General features: G+C 36.7%; 1 protein-coding gene across 1 annotated transcript in view; it reads right to left on the bottom strand.

Annotated features, from left to right (window-relative positions):
- The window catches only part of LOC121383694 (sperm receptor for egg jelly-like), a 183,480-nt gene that overhangs the window by 87,857 nt on the left and 81,719 nt on the right, over window positions 1-13,904 (bottom strand). The gene's annotated exons all lie outside the window — the stretch shown is intronic.

The following is a 13,904-nucleotide window of genomic DNA, read 5'->3' as shown; positions in this document are numbered from 1 at the left end:
TAGTAGTTATTAATGTTCTTTTATGACGAAGTCTCCATTACGGGCCTTCATGGTTATTTGACGGACCGCAGACTAGCAGTTCAGAAATCATTTTTCCGGGAAAATATTGAAATATTCTTTGTCATTATTACTCTTACTATTTAAGAAATATTATATAATTTTTATGTAATCGAATGATGTATCAGTCACTACCTGTCGTTACCGTGTTTACCATTTCTAGCCAGTTGAAGCTGTGAAAATAGCACAATTTTATTTGCATGGAAGCCGCCATGTTTGACGATTTTCAGCCTGTTGCTATATTAATTAGGTTGTAAACAGACTATTGTTTAGATAATTTAGGATATTATTTAAATATGCTAGTATATAGTAGTTATTGGAAAACTAGTGGTTTCCTTAAATATTAGTTTATTGTATTTATTAATTCCTAATTTCCGGCATTTATGACTTAGTACTATTTTTAACTTGACATTATTTACGTTATATAATATGCACTATTTATAACGTGACCTTCTTTACCTTATATGGAATATTCCTATTTTTATCCAACCTTTTTGCCTAAATAAGGGGTTGGTACGGGGTATAAAAAGCGCGACATCATGACGGTTGGCGTTCAGTTTCACGGACCATACAGATTGCAAAGAAATAAAACCTAGAGCTCCAAAGGTAACAGAAAATAAAGAAATACAGAAATATTATCATACAGATACAGCACATACACACAGAACAAATAAAGAAAAAGTATTTAAAGATTACAGACATAGATTAGTGAGTTGATGAACTGAGTGACGAGGTAGGATAAAACTTAGAATTGTGTAAATAAGTATGAATAAATGAACTATGGTCTCACTACACGATTCACTTCCAGGTAAAAGGTCATTCATCACACATTGCACACTAATGATGCGGTTTTACAATGTGTGTGTTAAAAATTCTTCACAGAAACAGTTCACAATGTTGTCTTTTATTGTCGCACTCTTAGAAACCCCATGACACTGCTTTAACCCCATGACATTGTTTATGTAATTGGGATAGTTCTCTAGTCAGCCACTGCCAGTTTATTTGCAAAAGCATCTTTTGTTAAACCTATAGGCTTGTATTTAAACTTCAGTACTGCAACTTTTGTGTTTATAAAAACTCTTCGCATTCAGTGCACAAAACACACATACTTAAGAGGGAACATATTAGAATGAGAGGAACAGTGGATAGGATTTGAAGTTTGCATTATATTTTCTAATCTGCACATGCATCAGTTGTTAGGCTTGAGATTTTTACAACATTTTGGAACTCTACATTCGTAGTATTTTCTGATATTAACTTTTTTTCTACAGACGCCATTGAATGTGATGGATTATAAGTGCGTGCACATTTTGTATGACTGCACTGATGTTTTCTACATAATTTATTCGCAGTTGTCATGCCTAAGACAAGCTTTGTTTTGGTTAGCTGCTCCACCAGTGGACAGAAGGCCTGGGTCCCAGCTTTGTAGCCACTCTGGTTCCTGTTGTTATATGAGCAATCAGCTTCGATGGGAATGAGGCCACGTGAATTAGATGTTACTTGGTTAAATCATCTTGGCTACTTCGTTGATGAACTCTTGATTTTTCTTCATTGATACATTATTTATATGGACTGTTTCATTGCTTAATAGTTTTAAATCCTTCTGTACTTGTGTCATGGATGGAGGCTTTATATCCAGTAGTGACAGGATGTATCTTAGGTCACTGGGACCAGCTTTAGTCTTTGATACCGACAGTGCCAATGCCTTATTCAGAGTGGATGGTAGAGGACCTGGTTTGTTTTTAGGTTTGGTCAGTTAAGTCCATGGTGATATTCACATTGCAGCTCTGACATCCTAGACAAACACTGACACATGGTCCAACATACTTGATGGAACGTAATTAAAACACAATGGGGGCTTTTGCATTCATTCGAGTGTGCCGAGTGAATAGAACAAAACTTGTTTACAAGCAGTGGCAAGTTATTAATGTTTACCATGACGTTTCCAGTAAAATTATTAAGCCTTGGTGCTGACTTACATGAGACTTTCTTTATCTTGGGTCTTAACTTAGATGGCAGTGTGTTTCCAGATGTACTGACTGACTGAACAATCTCAAGCTCGATGCATTTAACTCTGTTTCTGCTTTCACAGGCTGAATTTGACCCTTGTCCTTTGTCCCTTGTCCCTTGTCCTGTCCCTTGTCCCTGGCTGCTCTGATGTTTTTCTTTACTTACAATTGCCCTTTTGGAACAATGATGTGCCTTTTTGTCAACGTTTCCTGCTAAATTTTGTGTTTATAGCATTTTCGGGGGGGGGGGGGGGGGGGGGGCTGCCATTGTTCAACTGTTCATGGACAGTACCTGGATACCCATAGTAACTGTAACTAAGAACTGGTCATGTGACAATTCCATTCATTGAATCTTACCTAGGAATGCTATTACCTTTATTTAGACATGAAAAAAGAACACCTATTATGCAACATTAGCCACAATTAACGTTAGACATATTTTTGTGTATGACATATCTGAGTATATAATGTACTGTCACAACAATGCTGTACATGGCCACTTTTTGGCCATAACTTCATTATCTTTTGTGTTATGTGAGTCATGTGTGGGTCCATTTTACTCAAAATGGTGTAAATTATATGAAAACACCTAAATTGTGTTTGATGAATATGACAGGTTTTGTTTAAGGTCTCACTACACGGTTCACTTCCGGGGGAAAGGTCATTCATCACGGTCCACTATAGTTCCTAATTGTGACACATGTTGTGGTGTACATGTTCACTGTTAGTACTTACAGAAGAATTAAAGGGACTGGTTATTTCAGATACCAGGTCCTCTGGTTGCATTTTGCCCATGAGGTTTTGAAATATTATGCATTTACTTTTGCACACATGAGTATGAAGATGGCCAGGTGCCCGGAGTGATCCGGTTACTCTGACATGCCTAAAAACACATGGTACTCTCACAGTGGAAATGTTGTCAATTTTGGAGCAAAAATAAATAAAGGTATGAAAAACCTTTAAAATGGTACACATGTATATGTCATTATTGTCAACGAGAACCCATTCTATTACATGGTTCATACAAAAATTGCAAACCTAAATTTAGGGGCTTTTTAGGGACTTTTAGGTCAATATAAGTGAAATTTAGGGACTAAAACTATGCTGTCCACCATTTAATGTTTCCCGAAGAAGAAAAATGTCTATCGATTTCAGGGCTTATATGGCCCAATTTAGGGTCTTTTGTGAACTTGCCTGTCAAATATAGGGCTTTTTAGGGCTAGATCATCAAAATAGGAACTTAATTTTTAGGTCAACCCTTCAAATTTAGGGCCTTTTCAAACGTGCACGAACCTTGTATTAGCAATTTGGATTTGAAGTTGGGCAGTTTAACACAGGTTTCAATGGCATATAGCATCTGTGTAGTGAAATCTATATAAGATATCAGAAAGTTTGTTAATGAAATCATAATTTAATTCTAAATACTAAATTGATGTATTTGTGTAGTTAATATATTTTGACTATTATACTGCTGTTGTTAATATTATTTATTATTTACAAGAATATATTTCTGGTGTTTAACTCTACCTGACTTTGTTCTTCTTTCATTTAATTACTTCATATTACAGTTACTGTAATAATTACACTTTATTTATCTTGCACTTTGTGTGCCTCCCATCTACCAATTTGAGAATACATTTCTCAAATTTATTAAATTATTTTCTGTTGACAACCTGTGTTGTGAATTAGGCCATTGTAAGTAAACACATTAAAGAGATATAGTACAGGAAAGAAATATAGATTAGTGTAGAGAGGTAATGTGCAGGAAAGAGATATAGATTACAGATTAAAGAGATATAGTACAGGAAAGAAATATAGATTAGTGTAGAGAGGTAATGTGCAGGAAAGAGATATAGATTACAGATTAAAGAGATATAGTACAGGAAAGAAATACAGATTAGAGAAGAGAAGTAATGTATAGGAAAGAGATACAGATTAAAGATATATAGTACAGGAAAGAGACAAATAATACAGAATAAAGAGAGTACAAATATTGGGGAAAGAGTTTATAAGTTACAGTGGCCACAGCTCGACACAAATCACACAACACCAGGTATATCACCACAGTCGCGTAACAACGACGTGTGGATTTTGTCACAATATCAAAGGCCATGGTATATGCTATCCTGTCTGTGGGATGGTGCATAGGCCTATAAAAGATCACTTGCTACTAATGATAAAATGTAGCGGGTTTCCTCTCTAACACTATGATAAAATTACCAAATATTTGACATCATATAGCCGATGATTAAGAATCAATGTGCTCTAGTGGTGTTGTTACACAAAACAAACTCTTTTTGGTGATTGTTGGGCAATATCTGAATTTTTTTTTTAATCAATTAACTCTAAAATGATCAATGCAAGGTATTTGATGTCAAACATAGGATTGCTGTGGTATTAGACTCGGAAATCTTTGACAACTTTCTGGTTGTCGGCAATTGTCAAAAAAATACATAGCTTGGTCTCTGACTGTAATGGGAGCGTATTTATGTCCATCTAGCTCTCTTACAGTCGGAGTACTGGGGCTATATAGCCCAATGGGCCCACCGACGAGGATCGATTCCACACTGATCATGCATCGAGTGTGCGCTGTACCACTGGGCTACGTCCCGCTCCATTTCCATAAATACATAGCTTGGTCTCTGACCGTAATGGGAGTGTATTTATGTCCATCTAGCTCTCTTACAGTCGGAGTACTGGGGCTATATAGCCCAATGGGCCCCCCCGACAGGGATCGATTCCACACTGATCATGGATCGAGTGTGCGCTGTACTACTGGGTTACGTCCCACTCCATTTCCATAACTGAAGACAAAATGTTAAAGGCTCTGTGACGGATGGTTGACCTAATTAATGACTCAACAAAGTTTTATTTGTACCTTAAAGTACCTTAATGAACCACCTACATAACCACCATATCCCACTTATTATTTATATTTTACAAAATTAATTGAATAATGTCGACAGTCCATAATTCAAAGAAAAATAACGTCTATTTGGAGAGCAAAGGTGTGACATATTATTTTTGAGTCATGTGGCGGGCATCCCCTGAATAACTGCAGTGTCAAAACGATTTACCAAGCTCGTGTAACAAGAATGCTTGACCGTCCTCTGCGATGTACATGTAGGGTAAATAGAAAGAAAAAAGAAATGTACTGAATGATAATAAGCTTATACATTAATTTATGTTAGTAACAGAAGCATGTTAAACGTCGACAATCACAACTAGTTAGGCCTGTGCATCTATAGGTAAATTTATCGTTAGTCATACACAAAGAAATCTAACCATCTGGATCATAAGCACCTTCATTTTCCACCTTGTCAAATTCATTATTATGCAAAATATACCATAACAGCTGGCTTAGGATAGGAATTGTTACATTTTAAAAGAATACTGTGAACTAGACGGTGTTTGTATACGATCTGGCTATATGTATACGACGGCCATGTATATAATTATTAATAAGCCTCCGCTAACGAAGGCTGGCTATATACACAGCAAAAATGTATCTAGGCAGTAAATAAGTATTTGATTGATCAATATTACTGAACCATCTGGAATAGGAGGAATACATACTAAGTACTGTACTAACAGTGCGTGGTCTGAACAGGGATGGGGGAGGGGGGGGGGGGGGGAAGGGGGGTATAGGAATCTAGCCAACCCTTTTGTGGGGTCATACTATGTCAGATCACCCAATGGGTATATAAGGTTATTTTGACCACAAAACCCTGAAATTCTAAGTTTTAGCTCAATCAGACTAACGGTTTTCGAGTTATGGCCTTTTCTTTGTTTTAAATTTTCTCAAAAAAGGGTGTGGCTGCCCTTTTTTAAATTGCCATGACCTTTTGACCTATATTTTGACCTTGAAATTGACCTTGTGGGACATGTGACCTTGAGATGACCTTTGATTAAAATTATAGCCCAAACATGTTATCTACAACATATAAAAAAATTGGAGGTGGAAAATGTTTCATTAGTCAGCAATTTCAAATTGAAATATGTTTACCTGCTGCTGTTCTATGCTCTGTATATAGACTGCACATGTATTTAAGCACTATTAAATGTACATGCATCAACACTAAATGTCATGAATGTTCTAACAATATAGTCCAGCATCCATCAGATTTAAGATAAATATTTTGAAATATTGCCTAATTATCAAAAACATCTTGTGCCAACATCTCATATTTAGACCAGGCTAAACTATATTACCATGGGGACTACATTGAAAGGAAGTTATGGCCCCTTGAATGGACTTTGGACTCTGCAAACTGCAGCCCCCCCCCCCCCCCCCCCCCCCCCCCCCCCAATCCCAATTCAGAGCATGCTGCATGAATATCTAAAATTGAAGAAATTTATGTTTATCCATTAGATCTCGGATTTCTCTCCATTTCCAAGATCCATTAAGATGTAAGTATTAGAAAATCTCCAGTAGGTAACTGACAAACAAAAGAACTAATTGATTCTTATTACTTATATATGTAATTAGTATTGACAATTATTTTTAAGATTAATTACTATCTGTGGTCTGTAGGCCTACTGGCACAATTATGTGTGTACATTTACATCCTTATTGATGAAGTGAAGAATGTTTGTACTTTAAAATTTTTAGTCTACGTCATGTCATTGAGCAAGTCATTATGGTAAGATTGCTAAATAATAATTTGTTTATTCACCATAGGTACTGCATCACAATTTGACACTTATTTTCTAAGGTTTCAAGCATAGGCCTGTACCGTAAGCAGCAGAGAATCCAACTGAAAAAAGTGACTTATAGCACTTAGTGATAGGCCTACAATGTAGTACATGTATAAATAATGAATGGTAAAATAAAAAAATTTAATGGATAAAGAATTTAAAAAATGGAATTGTCACAATTCAGCAATAAATGGCAGAAAAATAGTCATATATATGGAACTTTTTTAAAATGCCAAACAAATGCTATTTCATTGTACATAGTTAAATAGACGACAGGGGCGGTACGTAGCCCTGTGGTAAAGCACTCGCTTGGTGCGCTGACAATCTGGGAATTAGGCTATTTCTTGCTCCGTCCAGTGCACCACAACTGGTATATCAAATGTCATGGTATGTGCTATCCTGTCTGTGGGATGGTGCATGTATAAAAGATCCATTGCTACTAACTGAAAAATGTAACAGGTTTCCTCTCTAAGACTATATGTCAAAATTACAAAATGTTTAGACATCCAATTTCCGTTTCTTTCACATGACACAAGAACAGGTTGCTGTCTGTCACAAAGAACTACAAACAAGATTTCATTTAGCAAAGATAGTAAAAGGAACCCTGCAGTACCATCGTTTTGTCCCATTATCACAGTCTACAATGCAGATTTTCAAACTGAGTTCAGTCCAATCCACCCAAATTGGTACAAATTCAAGACACTAGCAATTTCGATGATAGTAATAACGATTCACAAATTCCACTACAAGTAAAGGCGCAGAACTTTGTCTGCAGCCTCTATGATGGTTTTCCTTGGATTGGTTTGGTGGATGAAGTTTCAGAGGAATTTGGAGACTATAACGTCAAGTTCAGGCACCCTCATGGACCTTCAAGGCAGTTCCACTGGCCGTCAAAAGCAGACAGGTGTTGGATTCCAGAAAGGGATATACTTTGTGTTATAAACATCCCATCCTTGACATAATCTTCTTCCCGGAATTACAGTATCTGCCAAAATGTTCTCGTCAGAATTTCCAAAGTCTGTTCAACATGGATAGTTAAAGACTAGAAAGCTTGTGACTTCAATCAAGTAGTCAAGACTCCTCAAATAAACAGAAATACAATAATATATAAAATTAACAAAAGATGAAGGAAACTACCAGTAGTGATTTATAGATTCTATTTTCCTTAATCAATTGGTTGCCTGGTTGCCACAATATTGTACCATTAATATTCATGACATTTACAGTGTTGACGCATATACATATAATAGTGAAATGTATGCAGTCTATATACACAGCGAGCATAGAACAGCAGCAGGTAAACATATTTCAATTTGAAATTGCTAACTAATGAAACATTTTCCACCTCCAATTTTTTTATATGTTGTAGATAACATGTTGGGCTATAATTTTAATCAAAGGTCATTTCAAGGTCGCATGTCCCACAAGGTCAATTTCAAGGTCAAAATATAGGTCAAAAGGTCATCAACCCAAAAGTACCAAAGATTTGGATTATTTGTAATTCCCCCTTTCCAGTGATACCTCATTTGTCAAAATTGGACCATTGGTTGCTGAGTTGTGGCAATTTAAAAATGGAGCGGCCACACCCTTTTTTGAGAAAATTTAAAACAAAGAAAAGGCCATAACTCGAAAACCGTTGGTCTGATTGAGCTAAAAATTTCAGGTTTTGTGGTCAAAATAACCTTATACACCAAATTTCCTTAAAATTGGAGAGGGTAGGTTTTAAATTTCCTCTTTTTTGGGGTGATTTGACACGGAATGACCCTGTGTACATTTTCCATAGACATATGAATAGCGTAATATTTCCCCAGTTGTACTAAAAAAATAAATAAAAAAATAAACTAATAAATAAATAAATAAATAAATAAATGAAAATAAAAATTACAAATTGCATATTATCAGCTGCTGACGTAGATTATCTGAGAGAGAAACTAACTACGGAGAGTACACAAACTAAAAACAGGCTTTGAACTTAATAATTTTTCACCGATTACAATTTTGAGACTGCTTACGTAAATATTTTTTAAATGAATTTTACCGCAAAATAATATGACTTATTTTGCTGTATGTAGTCATATTTCAAATGCACAAAACAGCAAAAGGTAATAAAAGTCAAAATAGACATATATTTCATACCAGTAACGCTGAGATCACTTCTGGGTTCCCTCTAAATTTATGTAACGTCCCAACCCACTCCAACGATACAATGTTCAATTTTAAGGATTTTGGTTGCTTGCCCAGAAGGCAAGTATGGGTTCACACTGAGGTTGCCTCTCCAAACATTTGTTTGCCCTGATTTCATCTGTGTTTTGAAAATAGAGTTATATTTATATTCCAATAAAACAGCAACCAACAGGTTTGGAAGTAATATGTTGTCACTATAAAATGTAATATGTATTATCTGATCAGGGGTTCAAAAATCCCATCACCCGACGCCCATGCCAAGTGGAATTTTCATGCCAGGCAAGTAATTATGTTAACTGCATATGCCCGATGACAAGTGACTAATGTAACACCTAAAGCCTTTTTAAAATTTTGTTACAAATCTCGGTAAAACCTTTGGAAAGAGTTCCGATCGTCCAAACTTTTATTGCTCTTGAACATAATGATGAATTTTCATTCTATAAATGTTTAAAGTAATAACTAATATGTCACATGTCATCCTGGAAGTGATTTTATTGTATGATGTAGAGAATATTTATAAGTTCATAAAAACAAGTTGTTTCGATTATTTTGTGAGTGAGTATAGCCTTTATCACAGTTATTGATTACTTGGCAAGAGTTGCGGTTTTATTGTCCAGTAGCATATATTGTATAAATGAAAGCAAGCTATAATCAGTCAACTGCGAAGTCTTGACCAAGGGAACAGAGTGAGTACTATATCTATTAATACCGCAGGAGTGTTTCATGTTAGTGAGTAAAATGTTTAACTTGGTATTTGAGAAGCTGTTAATAAAAAAGAGAGGTGGAATTATTGAAGGGACATTTTCACATTTAGACCAGAGAGAGCAAGATGTTATTTATTGTGTATAAAGATTAATGTGTCATGTAAAGGTGCGTCCACCTAATGCAGGCAGGAATCGTCTTGTGAGTGTCATCTTGTGATGTGAGAGCACGGGCAGAGGGTGAGTGATGGAGAGCAACCGCTAGCATTGGGTACAAGGGGCGGCAAAACAAGAGCAGACCACTTTGGCAGAGAGTAACTGGTGTCTTTACAGCCAAGCTTAGGGGACCGATGACTTTATGACTGTATTGGCGGACGTGGTGGTTGGAGCAGGGTGGCGTGCTACTCCTGGGCGGAATTGGGCAGTTTCTTACCTGGCTTGGGGATTGTGTGTGTGTGTGTGTGTGTGGGTATGTGTGGGTATTCGTACTAGAGACAGAGGAAGTATTAGAGATACAGATGAAGAACAGCGAAGGACATTATATTTAGTTGGGAAAGGGTGGGGATTTAGTAATATTGAATTTATGTATCTATAACTTTTGTTATTAAATTTTGTTAAAGTTAAACGTCTTATTAAATCCTTTACAAAATTACTGACTTGTATCATAATATATAGTATGAATGTACCATGTCGACAACATAATGGTGATAAAGTAAACAAAATAATTTTTTATGGACATTGTAATTTGACGAAGACAACAAGAAGAAATCTATCAGATTGTTGACTATATACAAAAATCTCTGTTCATAGCATGTCATCCTATTTCTTATAAAGAAATGCAGTGGTTGAAATAAAACTGGGTATTAATAAATAATTATTTAATTGTAGTATACTGAGTCAAATTAAAAACTTCACAACTATTTCATCTTGGCTAATTATTAAATATGACAGAAGAACGTGTTAAATAAGGTATTTGTTAATTATATGATGTCCAAGGAATTAATAGGAATAAATGTTGAGTAAAAAATCTGTGCCCACAGCATTCGTCAAAACCACAAACAGTCAAAATGGTAATTCACAAGCAGGGTCATCTGATGAAATCACAGGTTCATGACAAGAAGTCAAGAATGGCAATTTCCACAGAAAGCACCCCAAACCATTAAACTTCCGTTACAATTTGACGTATCATAACCTTATCTAACACCAGGGGTGGGAGTACTAATTACCAGATACGTTAATTAAACAAACACAACTTAGCTATTAGAACCTTGTGAGACGTTATTACTCGAAGGTGCTTTCCGTCACGTCCTCTTCAGGGATATATAGCTTAACCGAACATTTCCAGTACAAGCTTCTACTTGCGCTCTCGTACAAGGGGCTGTGCTGCGGGAACTTGGACACCTGTCCAAGTACCACATAGAGCACAATGGGAGTTCGGCTGCTTATATATGGCGACAACAGGTCGAAACGATCTACAAGTAGGAGGAGGAGGCGACCCAAGGCTACTCAGGGGGGACCTCACCTGGCGGCTCAACCGCTAGGGGCGGTCCCATCTGCTTCCAAGAAGAAGGCGAAATTGACAGGGGTGGCTCAGGGGGGGACCAAATCCGGTGGTTCAACCACCGGGGGTGGTCCCTTCTGCGTCACCACCCCCATCTACTCGACTGCAGCCCACGCCAGTCGACCTGACTAAATTTCTGAACACCACATCAACTCGCCGTGAGTTCCGCTGCACAACCTTAACCTAGGACAGGTAACCTCCTTTTTGGGCTCATTGGACTTTAAAATATTTGACAGTCATTCAAAATTTTATGTTTATTTCTTCGTAAACAGTCCAACACACTTTAATTGCTCAAATCACCTTAAAACCTTTTTAATCACATTTTTGTCAGCTTTTCTGGCCTAGGTCTCAGCAACTACTTCTAAATTTTTATTGCAAATTCTGCCCACCTCAAACTTTTGGGGAAAGATTATGAAGCCATTGCCAGGACAGTAGCAGCCTCTGTCTACCGGTAGTACACCCCCAACCTCGACGTCATAAACTTCATAGGGACACCATAAACGGCTACCTTTCTAACAACCTTTCCTCCGGATTTAGGGCTTAGTTGGACTTTAAACCTTTTGGCTTTAGTTCTAAAACTTATTATTATTATTATTTTATATATAAATAGTCCAACACACTTTATTTTGACAATCCGTCTAAATTGTGCAAATCGCCAGAAAAAGTTTTGGCCACACACTCTAATTTTATTTTTTTGGACTAAGTTTTTTCCAGACATGAAGATTATTCTCCATTCTTGGTTTTAGGTCTTTGACCTTTTTCTAAATCTTATTGCAAATTCCGCCCACCTCCAACTTACCTCCCCCCTCCTAATGGCCACATCGAGGCCACTCAAGTGGACATATAGATCGGACTTTAAACTTTTAGACCTTCGTTCAAAATTTTATGTCGAAATCACTTTTTAAAAAATATTATTAAATAGTCTGATCCTCTCTTCTTTCTCTTATTTATATTTGGATTGTCCTAAAATGCTCAAAATTATATAAATATTTGGCCGAGCAGTCAATTCTTTTTATTTTTGGCTTGTAACTTTTTGTTTTATTTTATTTTAATTCTATTAACTTTTTTTACTAATTGTTATTTTCAAACTTCTGCCCATTTTCAACTCTACCCCCCCCCCCCCCCCCCACACACACACCCCATACCGAATCATATCAGAGGTAGGACTAGGGTGCGCATGTTCGAAACCCTAGTCAGCACGTTGAACTAGTTATCTATCTACATGTATCTATCTTAACCGGATGTTGTCAAACTTAGTTACGTCAGTGAATCAGCTGTTTGAAAGTTTACGTGACATTACTAAGGTAGCCGTTTGGAAGATATATGTCATTGGGGGGGGGGGGGGGGGGGGGGGGGGGGGGGGGGTGAAAACAACAAATGGTGCAGCCAGTGTAGGATTAAATTGTCGGCGGTCTATAGAGTTATGTGATTAACAGATGAGAGCACCCAGTGTAGGGGCCCTTGAGGAGTCAGCCTTTGTCCGGGGGGTGACGTTATTGTGGTCCGGCAGGGTATGTTGTAGCTGTTGTTTTATTTTGTTATAGTCTGGCATACAGTGTGTCGTAGCCTGGTACTTTTATTTAGTGTGTTTATGGACCAGAGTAACTTGCCTATCCCAAAATTATATATGTGTAGGGAGTATGAATATTTAATGGGTTTGCCTAATTATGGTGTAATGGAGTAAAGTATATACCCCAGCTTTTTACTCCAACCGCAGACTCAAATATATTAATAGTATTATATTTTGATGTAGGTGTCACACCTATAACATAGACACTAGAATAGTTCATGATCAGTGATTATTACTTGATTCTAGTGGTTAGTCAGCTAAGTCAGGTAGAGATGTGTAATTGTCACAAGTCAAATGAGTATATTATTTATAAGGTATATTTGTTTTTTAATGAGCTACACTGCCACTGTGTTTTGGTATTTATTTATAATATGACATTAGGACAGTGACAATGAGTAATGAACAATATTAGCTTGGATAATGATTACAGTTGGTGAATGTGGAAGACGGTCGTGAAGTGTGGTGTGGTGCATGCATTGTGAGCTTGGGATGTGAGTAGTTTTGATGAATAAAAGCAGTGTACTCGGATGGGTTGGTCACTCTGACAATAATTTTTGGAAGTGTGTTTTAAGCTGGTACAAGAGCGTGAGTAGATGAATCTATTTTATTTTGAATGTTAAATAATTCATTATAGATGTTATAATTAATGTGGATTTGTGGAATTTTATATATTTACCCTGTGTAAATAGAGAAATTAACCCAAGTAGAAACTGAATTGGAGAAAGTTTTACATATAGATGAAAGGAATGTATTAGTTGGACACGTAAGCATTTGAAACCTATGAATGTAAAATATATATGCATATAGAAGGTTAATATGCAGATGATATGAATGTGTGATGTTTAAATCTTTTATTGTAGTTTTAATCCACATGGGATAGGAGATGTAGTCGGGTTTCTCCTCTGTCTCAGCGAAGCACTCTTAGTATTGTAAGAGGAACTGTTGTGGATTGATGGTTGGAACGGGACAAATGGTGTCTATAAGAAGAAATGATGTGCTTGCTGGTTGGAACGGGACAAATCAGTACTGGATGACGGTAGTTGACTCAACGGTTGGAGAAACTCATCCAACATGGTGATGGGTGGTGGTGTGTGCATCCAATAGATGGGGGTGCCTGGTAATGA

This window comes from Gigantopelta aegis, chromosome 10, assembly GCF_016097555.1.
Source record: "Gigantopelta aegis isolate Gae_Host chromosome 10, Gae_host_genome, whole genome shotgun sequence".
Classification (NCBI taxonomy): Eukaryota; Metazoa; Mollusca; class Gastropoda; order Neomphalida; family Peltospiridae; genus Gigantopelta; species Gigantopelta aegis.
Note: the sequence above shows the minus strand (reverse complement) of the source record. Positions and strands in the feature narration are given on the sequence as shown.